Source organism: Tamandua tetradactyla, chromosome X (assembly GCF_023851605.1).
Source record: "Tamandua tetradactyla isolate mTamTet1 chromosome X, mTamTet1.pri, whole genome shotgun sequence".
NCBI classification, from domain to species: Eukaryota; Metazoa; Chordata; class Mammalia; order Pilosa; family Myrmecophagidae; genus Tamandua; species Tamandua tetradactyla.
This window is the reverse complement of record NC_135353.1, coordinates 67856185-67869640: the sequence shown is the minus strand read 5'-3', so window position 1 is coordinate 67869640 and position 13456 is coordinate 67856185. Positions and strand designations below refer to the sequence as shown.

The 13456-nt window shown below is 36.7% G+C and overlaps 1 long non-coding RNA gene across 1 annotated transcript in view; it reads left to right on the top strand.

Annotated features, from left to right (window-relative positions):
- The window catches only part of LOC143670532 (uncharacterized), a 582670-nt gene extending 569459 nt beyond the window's left edge, over positions 1–13211 (top strand). The window contains exon 3 of the long non-coding RNA XR_013169391.1: positions 13111–13211. This is a non-coding gene — a long non-coding RNA (uncharacterized LOC143670532). The remainder of the gene's footprint in view (positions 1–13110) is intronic.
- The last annotated feature ends 245 nt before the right edge of the window (positions 13212–13456 follow it).

Here is a 13456-nt window from a genome sequence, read left to right as displayed (position 1 = left end):
AGTAGCTATCTGGAGATGAATGAAAATGAGAATACAACTTATCAGAAAATATTTGGAAATTACGTATCAGACAAAGGTTTGATATCGTGTATACACAAAGAAATCATACACCTCAACAACAAAGAACAAACAACGCAATTATAAAATGGGCTAAAAATATGAATAGGTATTTTTCTGAAGAACAAATATAGATGGCTCAAAAGCACATGAAGAGTCCTCATTTTCATTGGCTATAAGGGAAATGCAGATCAAGACTGCAATGAGATACCACCTCACACTTATAAGAATGGCTGCTATTAAAGAAACGGGAAACTATAAGTGTTGGGGAGGATGTGGAGAAACTGGGACACTTATGCACTGCTGGTGGGAATGTAAAATGGTGCAGCCACTATGGAAGACTGTTTGATGATTCCTTAGGAAACAAAATATCAAGTTGTCCTATGACCCAGCAATAGCACTACTTAGTATATACCCAGAAGAGCTGAAAGCAATGACACAAACAGACATTTGCACACTGATGTTCTTAGCAGGATTGCTCACAATGGCCAAAACATGAAAACAAACCAAGTGCCCATCATATGCTGTGGATAAACAAAATGTGATACATATATATATATATATATATATTCAAATATTTTGCAGTAGTAAGACGAAATGAGGTCCAGAAACATATGACTACATTGATGAACCTTGAGGACATAATGCTGAGTGAAATAAGCCTGCCACAAAAGGATAGATACTGTATGATTCCACTTTTATGACCCTGGTAAAGGTAAAAGCAGAGGTTTATAATACAAATTTAGGAGACTTAGAGATACATAGAAGCTAGAGGTGGGTGGACAGTTAGCTAATGAGGTTGAACTTCAATGTAAGGAAATAGAAGTGAAGGCAGTTCTCTAATGGGTCTGTAAATAATGTTGCCATGTTAAAGATGAGCAGGATTGAAAGGGGTTGTATAGACGTACATGTCCCACTGATTAACACTAGAAATATAAATTTGTTCTTGCAAGAACTACTTCAAAGGTATGATTCATGTACAAAAAGTGTTTAAGTTAAGTTAAAGGGGAAAACTGCTATTACATGTTATGGGCTATGTTTAAAAGAAAAGCATCAGCACTACCATAGCAACAGCAGAAGTAAATAATGGGGGGAGGGACAAGAGTTAAGATAAGGTTCTGATTTCTTATTTGGCCAGGATATGTTTATTGGTTTTTTTTCTCTTGTGAACACGAAACTATCAAAAATTTAGTGTTGATGGACTGTGGGCTTTGGGCTCTATACATGATCCCTGATGAATGCAGGTGGCTGCAGGATGCACTGACTGAGAAGTAGATTGGCAAACAATGGTGTATACTTATGAATGAATGTTGTGCTGCTACAAAAAAGGAATGAAGTCGTGAGACAAGCAATGATGTGAATGAACGTGTGGGACATTTGGTGGGGCAAAATAAGCCAGACACAAAAGAACAACAATGGTATGGTCTCCTTTAGAAAATGCTTACAAGAAAACAATGGCCTAGATTGTAAGCTTTTATAGTAGACACATTTGGTCTGGAGTGGTAATTATTATTTCTGGATTGCGAGAGGCTGATATTTAGAGATAAGAATGAAGCCAATCAGGTTGGGGTTAACGTAATTCAGAACACAGGGGTTAAGGAAGACTTTGTCTATATTTTAGAAACCACACATTCCCTTTGAAACAAAAGGAAGAAAGGATTATTTGGCTGGAACCAAAATTTTCTGTAGCACTCAATCTAACTCATCCTATCTGTATAGCTCATTTGAACAACAGAAACACAGGGAGCCCCGAAGTCCTTTAATCCTGCATGGCCTAATGTAATGCCTTGATACATCTTAGAATATATTAAGCAGATAATCAAAAAGTATTGGGAAAGTCCCTTGAGGGATGGGACAAAATATATGTTGTTATTAAACTATACCATCAGGAAATCCTTTGATACTGTGTCAAAATTTAGGGACACCCAAATCAATAGGCCATGCCCTTGATCTTGAGGCTTACTCTTGTGAAGTTTATGTATGTAGCAGAGAAGCTTAGCCTACCCATAGGTATGCTGAAGAGTTACTTCTGGAGGACCTCTTTTGTTGCTCAGATGTGGCTTCAGCATCTTTAAGCCCAACTCTGTAAGTTAAATCATTGCCCTCCCCACTATGTGGGACATGACATCCAGGGGTGAAAGTCTCCCTGGCGACATAGGAGGTGACTCCCAGGGATGAATCCAGACCTGGTACCGTGGGATCAACAATTCCATCCTGACCAAAAGGGGGAATAGAAGTGTAACTAATAAAGTATCAGTGGCAGAGACAGTTCAAATAAAGTCAAGAGGCAACTCTGGGGGTCACTCTTATGCAAGCTTCAGTTAGACATTGTTACCTATCATAATCTGCCAACCCCCAACCACGACCATTCCAGCCAATGCTAAAGAACACCTAGGGCAATATATAAGATTCCACAAGGGTTCCATACGCTAGTGTACATTTCCAGAAATGTACAACTTCCAGATGGGTCCCTGGACCAGATAAGTCCTGAAACCTAGAGGGACCAGCCTTTCCAGAACATCACATACTTCCGTCTCCCTACCCCATATTAGTGACAGACCCTTCCAACATGAAAAAGTTAACATGGCCATAGACCAAACACCTTTAAAGAAAGGGATAGAAAGATCAAAGGTGACGGTGGAGTTATACAGAGAAGATAGGATTTAACAAATGAATATCATTGCTGAATCATTAAATTGATATCTCTTTTAGTCTCCAGTATCTTAGAGCAGCTAGAAGTAAAAACCTAAAATTGTGGAATTGTAACCCATGTCAAACTCTGAAATCTGTTCTACAACTAATTTCAGTACTGTGCTTTGAAATTTATTGCTTTTTTGTATATATGTTATTTTTCACAAAAAAGAAAGAAAAAAATTCAATTACGGTGATAAAAAAAATATCTAAACCTTCTAGCCTCCTATATTCTGGAGCAGTTAGAAGGAAAAATCTGAGAGGATCATATGGTATCCCATGAGAAACTCTGGGGTCTCAATCCTGTAACTACTTGTTGAAGAGTGCTTTGAAAACTATTGCTTTTTTGTTTGTTTGCTTTTTATATATGCTATACTATACAGTAAAAATGTTAAAAAAAAAAAAGAATCAAGTATCTAGGAATATGTTAAACCAGGGACGTAAATGACCTGGGCAAAGAAAGCTGCAAAACATTGCTAAAAGAAATCAAACATATAAATAGGTGTAAAGACATTCCATGCTCATGGATTGGAAGGGTAAATGTAGTTAAGATGTTTGCTTCCTGGACCATGCATGCACACACCAAAAAATGTAGTTAAGATATCAATTCTACCTAAATTGATTTACAGGTTCAATGTAGTAACAATCAAAATTCCAACAACCTACTTTGAATACTTGGAAAATCTAGTTATCAAGTTCATTTGGAAGGAAAACAGACATCAAGTAGCTAAAAATGTCCTAAAAAGAAGAACAAAGTGGGAGGATTAACACTTTTTTATTTTAAAGTTTATTACAAAGCCACAGTGTTCAAAAAAGTGTGGTTGTGACACAAAGATAGAATTATTGACCAGTGGAATTGAATTGTGAGTGTAGAGGTAAAGCACCATATCTATGGTCAATTGATCTTCAACAAGGCCCCTAAATCCCCTGAACTGGGACAAAATAGTCTTTTCAATAAATGGGCATTGGCAAACTAGATATCAATAGCCAAAAGCATGAAAGAGGACCCCTACTTTACAGCCTATATAAAAATTAACTCAAATGGATTAAACACCTAAATATAAGACCTAGTATTTTAAAACTCCTAGGTGAATATATACGGAAACATCTTCAAGACCTAGTAATAGAGGTAGGTTTCTAAACTTTACACACAAAGCACAAGCAACAAAAGAAAAAATAGATAAGTTGGAACTCCTCAAAAAGAGGTGCATCTGTGCTTCAAAATACTCTCTGAAAAAGGTAGCCAACTCAATGGGAGAAGGTATTTGGAAATCATTATGTATAATCCTGTATATATAAATAAATCATACAACTCAACAACAAAGAAACAATTCAGTTATACAGTGGACTAAAGATATGAATAGTCATTTTTCCAAAGAGCAAAATGCAGATGACTAAAAGCACATGAAGAGATGCTCATTCTCATTAGCTACAAGGGAAATGCAGATCAAGTCTACAAGGAGATACCACCTCAACCTATAAGAATGGCTGCTCTCAAACAAGCAGGAAACCACGAATGTTGGAGAGGATGTGGAGAAATTGGAAAACTATTAATGGCTGGTGGGAATCTATAATGGTACAGCTGCTATGGAAGACAGTTTGGTGGTTCCTTAGAAAACTAAATATTGAGTTATCCTATGACACAGCAATACCACTACTCACTATATATCCAGAAGAACTGAAAGTGACACAAACATTTGCACACTGATGTTCATAACAGCATTATTCATAATTGCCAAAGATGGAAACAATCCAAGTGCCCACGGTATTTTGTATTTTTTTGATAAACAAAATGTGCTCTCTCTCTATATATATATGATCAAATATTATGCATCAGTAAGACAAAATGAGGTCCTGAAGCAGATGACTACATTGATGAACCTTGAGGACATAATTCTGAATAAAACAAACCAGACAGAAATGCGTAGATACTGTACGATTTTGCTATTATGACCTTGGTAAAGGTAAACTCAGAGGCTTATGGTGTAGAATATAGGGGACTTAGAGATACACAGAAGCTAGAAATGAGTGGACCGTTAGTAATGAAGTTGAACTTAAATGTAAGGGGATGGATAGAAGTGAAGGCAGTTCATTAATGGGTTTATAGGTAATATTGCCATATTGAAGGTGAACATTATTGAAAGGGGTTGTATAGAGCCATATATCCTTTTGATTAACACTAAAAATATAAGTAAGTTTGTTCTGGAACTACCTCAAATGTATGAATTTTGTGCTGAGTGTCAATAATAGAGGGATATACAGGGAAAGCTACTATTGCATGCTATGGTCTATATGTAATAGGAAGACATCAACAGTACTGAACAATACCAGAGATAAATAATTTGGAGGAAAGGACAAGTGTTAAGGGGAAGTTTGGATTTTCTATCTGGTAAGGATGTGTTTATCTGCTTTTTCTTCTTTGGAGTAATGAAAATTGTCTAAAATTGAGAATGTCGATGATTGTATAACTAAATGAGGGTAATTTGAGACATGGATGCTTGACTTTGGACATTATACATGGTACCCAATGGATGGAGGTCTCTGACACATACATTGCCTGAGAAGTTGAATGGTGAATTGTCGTGTGTATCAATGATGGAATATTGTGTGACTACACGAAGGCATGAAGTTGTGAGGCATGCAAAAAGGTGAATGAACCTTGGTGACATTATGTGGTGCAAAATAAGCCAGATAAAAAGAACAAATATCATATGGTTTCATTTAGGAAATACTTATGAGAAAAATTGGAGCCTAGATTTTAAGCTCTTATAGCAGTCCCATTTAGTCCAGAGTTGCTAATGTTTATTTCTAGATATTTAGATGCTGTGCTATATATGTATAACCTGGTATCTCCCTGGAGCTTTGGCTACCTGTGTGATACCTAAGAGTCAGAATTGAAGTTGCACAGCTCTGAAAGTCAGCATTGCTACATACAAGAACTGTTAAAGAAACTGAAAAAGAGGTCAGGCTTCAATTAGAGATAAGAATGAAGCCGATGGCGTCAGGACTATGGTGAATCAGAATACAAGGTAAGGATAACATTGTCTGTATTTTAGAACTTCACCTACTGTATGAGACCAAAGGAAGAGTGGTTTATTTTGTTCAAAACCTAAATTTTCTGTAGCACATAATGTAACTAACCTGTCTGGATAGATCATATAAACCACACAAACTCATGGAGCCCAGAATGGAAATGAGGGCTTGTAATTCTGCATAGCTCAATGTAATATCTGGATACATCCAAGAATATGTTGGGCAGACAATTAAAAAGTATTGGCAAAGTCCTTTGAAGGACAGGAGAAAAAATATGGAACTATTAAGCTTTACCACCATGGAAACCCCTGAAACTGTCTCAAATACTAAAGACTCCAGAGTCAAAAGGCCAAGCCCTTGATCTTGAGGCTTGGTCTTGTGAAGCTTATTTCTGTAGCAGAGATGCTTAGCCTACCTATAATTAAGCCTAAGAGTTACTTCCAGAGGAGGATCTCGTTGTTGTTGAGATTTGGCCTCTCTCTCTGCCCACCTCAGCAAGTAAAATCATTACCCTCTCCCCTATGTGGGACATGACATCCAAGGGTGAAAATCTCCCTGGCAATGTGGGACATGACTCCGAGGGCCCAGCCAGGCCCTGGCACTGTGCTACTGACAAAGCCTTCCTGACCAAAAGGGGAAAAGAAGTGTAACGAAATAAGGTATCAGTGGCTAAGAGAGTTCAAATAGAGTTGAGAGGCTATTCTGGAGGCTACTCTCATGCATGAGAGTCTATTCTGGAGGCTACTCTCATGCAAGCTTCGGTTAGACATTGCTAATTACCATGGTTTGCCAACCCCCAAACAAAACCATTACTGTTAATCTTAAAGAACACCTAGGGCTCTATCTGAGATTCTGCAAGATTTCATGCACTAAGATTTCTTTCTAGAAACCTACAACTTCCAGATAGGTTCCTCGGCCTGATAAGTCCTGGAACCTAGAGGGGCCAGCCTCTTCAAGAATATCAGCTAATTCCATCCCCCTATCTCATACTGTCAACTCCTCTTTCCAACATGAAATGTTAGAATGGGCATAGCCCAAATACCCCTAAAGATTGGGAGAAGGATCAAAACAGAAGCTATAACAGAGAAGATAGGATTTAACAAATAAGTAACTACTGAATCGTTATATTGATATTTCTTTTCCTCTCCAGTGTCTTTGAGCAGCTAGAAGAAAAAAACTAAGATTGTGGAACTGTAACCATACCAAACTCTGAAATCTGTTCTATAACTACTTGTTACAATGTGCTTTGAAATTTATTGCTTTTTTGTTTATTTATTATATTTCACAATAAAAAATGTAAAAATGAACAAATATACATTCTGATTAAAAAGTTAAATACAATAAAAAACAGTATTAGGTACTATCACACAGCCACTTGAATGGCTACTATAAAAAACAGAAAAGTGTTGCAGAAATAGGAACACATACATTATTGATGGGAATGTAAAATGTGGCAGCCACTGTTGAAAACAGTGTGAATATTCCTCAGAAAGTTAAGAAAAGAATTATTATATGATCCAGCAATCCCACTCCTAGTATTAAACCCCAAAGAATGGAAATCATTGACTCTATCACACATTTGTGCACTGTTGTTCTTAGCAGCAAAATTCACAATTGTCCAAAGATGGAAGTAACCCAAGTGTTCATCAACAAATGCATGGATAAATAAAATGTGGTATATGCACACAATCTAATATTGCTCAGCCTTAAAATGTACAGTGTTATGGTGCATGGAACAACATGGATGAACCTTAAAGACATCATATTGAGGAAAATAAGCCAGATATAAAGGGACAAAGTTGTTATGATCTCACTTATATGAAATAAGCAGGATAAGCATATTCATTAAGCCAGAAACTAGAATATGGGTTACTAAAAGCAAAATGGGGAAGGACAATGAAGAGTTAATGTATAATTGGTGTGGAGTTTGTGTTTGTGGTGATGGAACCTTTTGGGAGTAGATGATGGTGATCAAGGCACAAATTTGAGTATGTAATTTACTCTACTGAATTGGATATTCAAACGGGGAAAAAGTGAAATTTTGGATTGTATATTATTTACCACACACCTAGTAGAATTATACAGCACTGTGTGAACAGTGCATGGAAGCTAATATTATAAGAACATTGTTTCATGAATTATGAGAAAGGTACCACACCAATATAAAATATTAATAATAAGAAACTTTGCTTGTGAGAAGGGGGTATAAGGGAATTCTGCACTTCCTACATGATGTTTCTGTAAACCTATAACTTCTGTAATGAAAAAGAAAGAGAAAAAAATATAGTTGTTAAGCAAAATTTGTTGAATTAATGAAATCTCCTATGGGAATGGAATTGAACTTAAACTTAAATCTATGAATGCAAAAAATTGATAGGCCACGTTTTTCTAATTCCATTGGATTTTTTTCTTGGAGGAAAACTTGCTCATTTAGTTTTTAATTTTTAAATATTTTTATTGACAAAACAACATACAAACACAAACACTGTTAACATACAAGCATTCCATACATGGTGTACAATCAATGGCTCACAATATCATCACATGGTAGTGTATTCATCACCATGATGATCATTTTTTAGAACACTTGTATCACTCCAGAAAAAAGAAATCAAAAGAAAAAAGAAAAAACTGATAGATACCATACCCCTTACCCCTCCCACTCATTGACCACTAGTATTTCCATCTACCCAATATATTTTAAACTTTGTTCCCCCTAAAATTTGTTTATCTTTTTATTCACACTTTTTAATCATCTGTCCATATGCTAGATAAAAGGAACAGTAGACACAAGGTTTTCACAATCACACAGTCACATTGTAAACATTATATCTTTATGCAATCATCTTCAAGAAACAAGGCTTCTGAAGAACAGCTCTACAGTTTTAGGTACTTCCCTTACCCACACAAATACACCATAAAAAAGGGGATATCTATATAATGCGTAAGAATAACCTCCAGGATACACTCTCGACTCTGTTTGAAATCTCTCAGCCACTGACACTTTATTTTGTCTCATTTCTCTCTTCTCCCTTTTGGTAGGGAAGGTTTTCTCAATCCCTTGATGCCAAATCCTGACTCATCCCAGGATTTCTGTCCCACATTGCCAGGGAGGTTTACACCCCTGGGAGTCATGTCCCACATAGAAGGGGGAGGGAAGTGAGTTTGCTGGCCATGTTGGCTGAGAGAGACAGAGGCCACATCTGAGCAACAAAAGAGGTTCTCTTGGGATGACTCTTAGGCCTAATTTTAAGTAGACTTAGCCTACCCTTTGCAGGGATAAGTTTCATAGGAACAAACCCCAAGACTGGAGGCTTGGCATATTGGTTTGGTTGTCCCCACTGCTTGCAAGAATATCAGGAATTCTCCAAATGGGGAAGTTGAAATTCCCCTCTTTCTACCCATTTCCCCAAGAAGACTTTGCAAATACTTACTTATTCACTGTTCAAATCACTCTGGGATTTATCGGGGTATCACTCTAACCTGGACAAACCTACAAAATCTCATGCCCATTCAAGGTTCCATGTATTTATGGTGTTCAATTAAACTGTCCATATAAGTTAAATTAGAAAAAGCACTAGTCAAAATATAAATTTTGTACCAAATAAACATTTTTTTGCTTTGGTCTCACACAGAAGTTGAAGTTTTAAAATATAAATGACCATCTATTTCAACACCCTGTAATATTGACATTCCTTTGTTCTTCCTCATGCAAAAACATTTTTTTAATTTGTAAAAATTTAGTTACTATCATTGTACATTGTAGGCATACCATCTCAGTCTTCATTGTCTGTCTTTCCTTCTGGTTTCATATGTACCCCCAGCCCTCCTTAATTGATAGGAAGGAAATAATTCTGAAATAATTCTTGTGGCTAATATATTCAATTCCAAGGATTGTGTCATTAGCAAGGTTAAACTTTAAGGATTTCCTTTCACAAAGGATATACAGGGGTCAATTAAATAGAGAAGTAGAAATATCTCTGGATCAGTTATTTTGACACTTATTATCTTTGAATATCAGTTATATTATATAGTTCTTATTTTTGGGGTGAAAATGATAAATAATAAACACTGGGTAAATAGGTTTTTAAAAAGACTTTCTAAAAGTCATCTTTCTTATTTTCTCACCATTTATTAAATATCAGAACCATAAAATTAATATTCTACCTTGTCAAGTTAGCAAGCTATAGTCCTTATAAGATGTCAGCTTTCAAACAGAAATATTGAAATCATGGATAGGATCAGTTATGGGAGGAGATCACATGAGACTCATAACATTTAACAAACTAGGTTTATTGGTAATGGAATGAATGTATCATGAAGAGCTAGATCAGAGAGAAGTCAATGTTCTTGTTGAAGTCCTTGGGGCAGTATCAGTTCTAAACAGGGAGATAAGACAGGAGAGCTGGAGTGGGCATGTGGTTCAGGAAAATTTTGAATACCAGACCTTCTTTTGACAATTGAGAACCTACATAACCTTTTGATCTAGAAATCTGACAGATGGATTTTATGTAAAATAAAACATTGTGTGAATATGCAGTGGTCTTTTCAGTGTATTGCTTTGGATTCTCCCAAAGCAGACAAAAATTAAAAGATTTGAAAGTAATTTATTTAGGAGGTTGTTCTAGTTTGCTAACTGCTGGAATGCAATATACCAGAAACAGAATGGCTTTTAGCAAGGGGAATTTAATAAGTTGCTAGTTTACAGTTCTAAGGCAGAGAAAATGTCCCAATTAAAACAAGTCTATAGAAATGTCCAATTTAAGGCATCTGGGGAAAGATACCTTGGTCCAAGAAGGCCAGCGACGTTCAACGTTTCTCTCTCAGCTGGAAGGGCACATGGTGAACATGGCGGCATCTGCTGGCTTTCTTGTGGCTCTACCAAAAAGGACTCTCTCCAAAATGTTTCCTCTTTTAAAGGATTCCAGCAAGCAACTCCACTTTCAGTGGGTGAAGACACACCTCCATGGAAATCATCTAATCAAAAGTTACCACCCACAATTGGGTGGGTCACATCTTCATGGAAACAATCAAAATGCTTCCACCCAGCAATATTGAATGAGGATCAAAGGGCATGGCTTTTCTGGGCTCCACCACAGATTCAGACCAGCACAGAGGTTGAGTTCTCTTACAGTTCTCTTTACTGTAAGAGAACAGCAAAGTCAGATTGGAAGAGAGGTAAAGCCAATAAAGTTTGTATTGATCAGTGGTTTGCCACTCCATCCCAATGGAACATACCAAGAGGTGTGGGACTGGGGTATTTATTCACCAACTCCCATCATTAAGTGAGAATTGCTCATGGGGTGTGCACATCCCAGCACTTCCAGCCTACCTTATATGCTGGTCAAGCTGCTTTTGAAGATAGGGAAGACCCTCTGGCAGGGAAACATAAGAAAACTTCTGAAGATGACTTTGAGGTGGGCTAAGATGCTATGGATAGGGCACCAACAGTGCCGACTACAGCAGAATATAAGTGATATCTCAGATTTGGCTAAGCATATACTAGCCAAATAGAGATATTCTATTTTTTAAAACTGTGTAACTTGAAAAACACTGCAAGCTATCACTAATTTGAATTTCTTGAACCCTTGATATGATGTTATCTACCTAAGTATTATTATTTTATTCGTTAATAATATTTATTGATCACCTAATATGTGTCAGTCTCTTTGCTAGGTGCTGAGGATATAACTGTTAATGATAAGGTTGCTGCCCGTATGAAGTTTATATTCTAGTTGGCAAGGAGGGCAAAAAAACAACCAAGCTAATAAATGTAACTGATATTTAAGAGTTTAAACTAATTAGAGTATGTAGGGACAATGGTAAATATTTCAGTCTAATTATGTAACTTTTCAACTGCTTTCAGGTACTAGAAGAGTTTCATTTTGATTTTTGTCTTTATTTACTCCATGCTCCTATCAGATTCAAATATGTTTTCTTCCATATTTCTCAATTAGATGAGACATGTAGCTCTAGTGGCTAGAAGTTTAGGAGGTGCATGGTAAGCTTTCACATGCCTCCCTCATTCCTGTCCTCTTTTCTATGCCTTCTACTTTGGTGTTGCCTTGTATGGAGAATGACTGAGGAAGAGGGAAAAGACACAAGCACGTGACTGTATATTCTTCTTAGTTGATCATGATTGCTCTTCTAGCTTTCTGTTGGAATTGTATCAAAAAGCAATTGTTCCAACAGGTATACTAATGAGAGACTCCCTCAAACATCTCCTCTGGTCATTTTATGTCCCTTGTAATATTTGATTACATCTTCTGCCAGACCTTCAGCTGTTGATATCAAGCCTCTTTTCCTCATGTACACTCCTCTTGTTCCTAATTGCAAAGCCACTAGCAAGAATTATTTCTTTTCCCAGTCCAACTTGGACCTTTGGGCAGATGCCAAATCTATCTCCTATATCCACTGGAATACAGGAATTTGTGTTGGAAGGGGGGATTCGTCCTGCTCCCTACCCTGCTTGCCATATGGCTGACTCCAACTTACCTTCTGTCCCCAGAATTCTTTATCCCTGCTCCAGTGGTACAGGGGAAGTTTAACCCTGATAATAATTAGATAGTCAACTAGGGAAGGAAATGTCTGCCTTTCAAGGGTGGAATTGGGATGATAAAGAATTAGCTGTGTTGATTCTTTAAACTGGCAGCCTCAGAAACAAACCTCTGGCTATTTCCTGAATTTAAGTACCAAATATATTTTTGAAATCAGTTATAGGCAAAGAGGATCCCATCCAGTACTTGATGTCATCCATTAACTTTACATTCTTTATAAGGTTCTGCACCTTTAGGCACAAGCCAATAATTTCAAAACAAGTCTTAATTAACCCTGGAACTTACTTCAAGATAGGGAAGTTAAGAAAGGCATTTTTGTGCAACTGAGACCTATAAGATGATAAGGTACTAAATGCAAGAAGAAGGAAGACAGAGTGCAAAAGCCATGAGGAGAAAATAATTTTGGTATGCTCCAGAGGCAAATAAAATGTCTATAGTGGCTGGAATACAGCCAACAATGAGGATACTGCTGCAAAATAAGATCATAGAGGCTGCTAAGGGCCATATCATGCCAGCCTTTGAAGGCTAATATAAGGACTTCAGATTTTATTCTAAATCCAGTGGGGAGTTATTGAAAAGTTTTAACCAGGGAACTCTGACATGATTCAACTGTGAACTTTCATGCTTTCTTCCATTTTCAGTAAAACAAAGCCAGAAGTCATCAGATTGTCATTGTTTCTATAATGTGTTAGAGAAATGTAAAATTATAGCTACTGTTTTGTTGGGGCAAAAATCTGTGACTAAAACTTCATATTCTTGTTTGATTTTACAGCTTCTAAAGAAAGGGAAAGATGAAGCCACCATTTCTTTTGGTCCTTGTGGTATTTTCTGTCGTCAGCACAAATTTGAAGATGGTATCAAAGAGAAATTCTGGTAAGTTGCTGGAAATTCTATTTGGTAAAAAAAAAAATACATATATATATATAATTATATATATGGTATTCTTAAGCATCCAGAGTACATCTGTACATTTAAATTTACATAAGCATTTATATTCAGCTATGTTAGAAAGTAGTCAAAATAAAAATGAAGTTTTAGTTTACCATGCAGAAAATGTTGGAAAACCCATGGAATTTTGTTGCACTTCAATGGCTAGTACTCTCTGTGGACAATGAAAT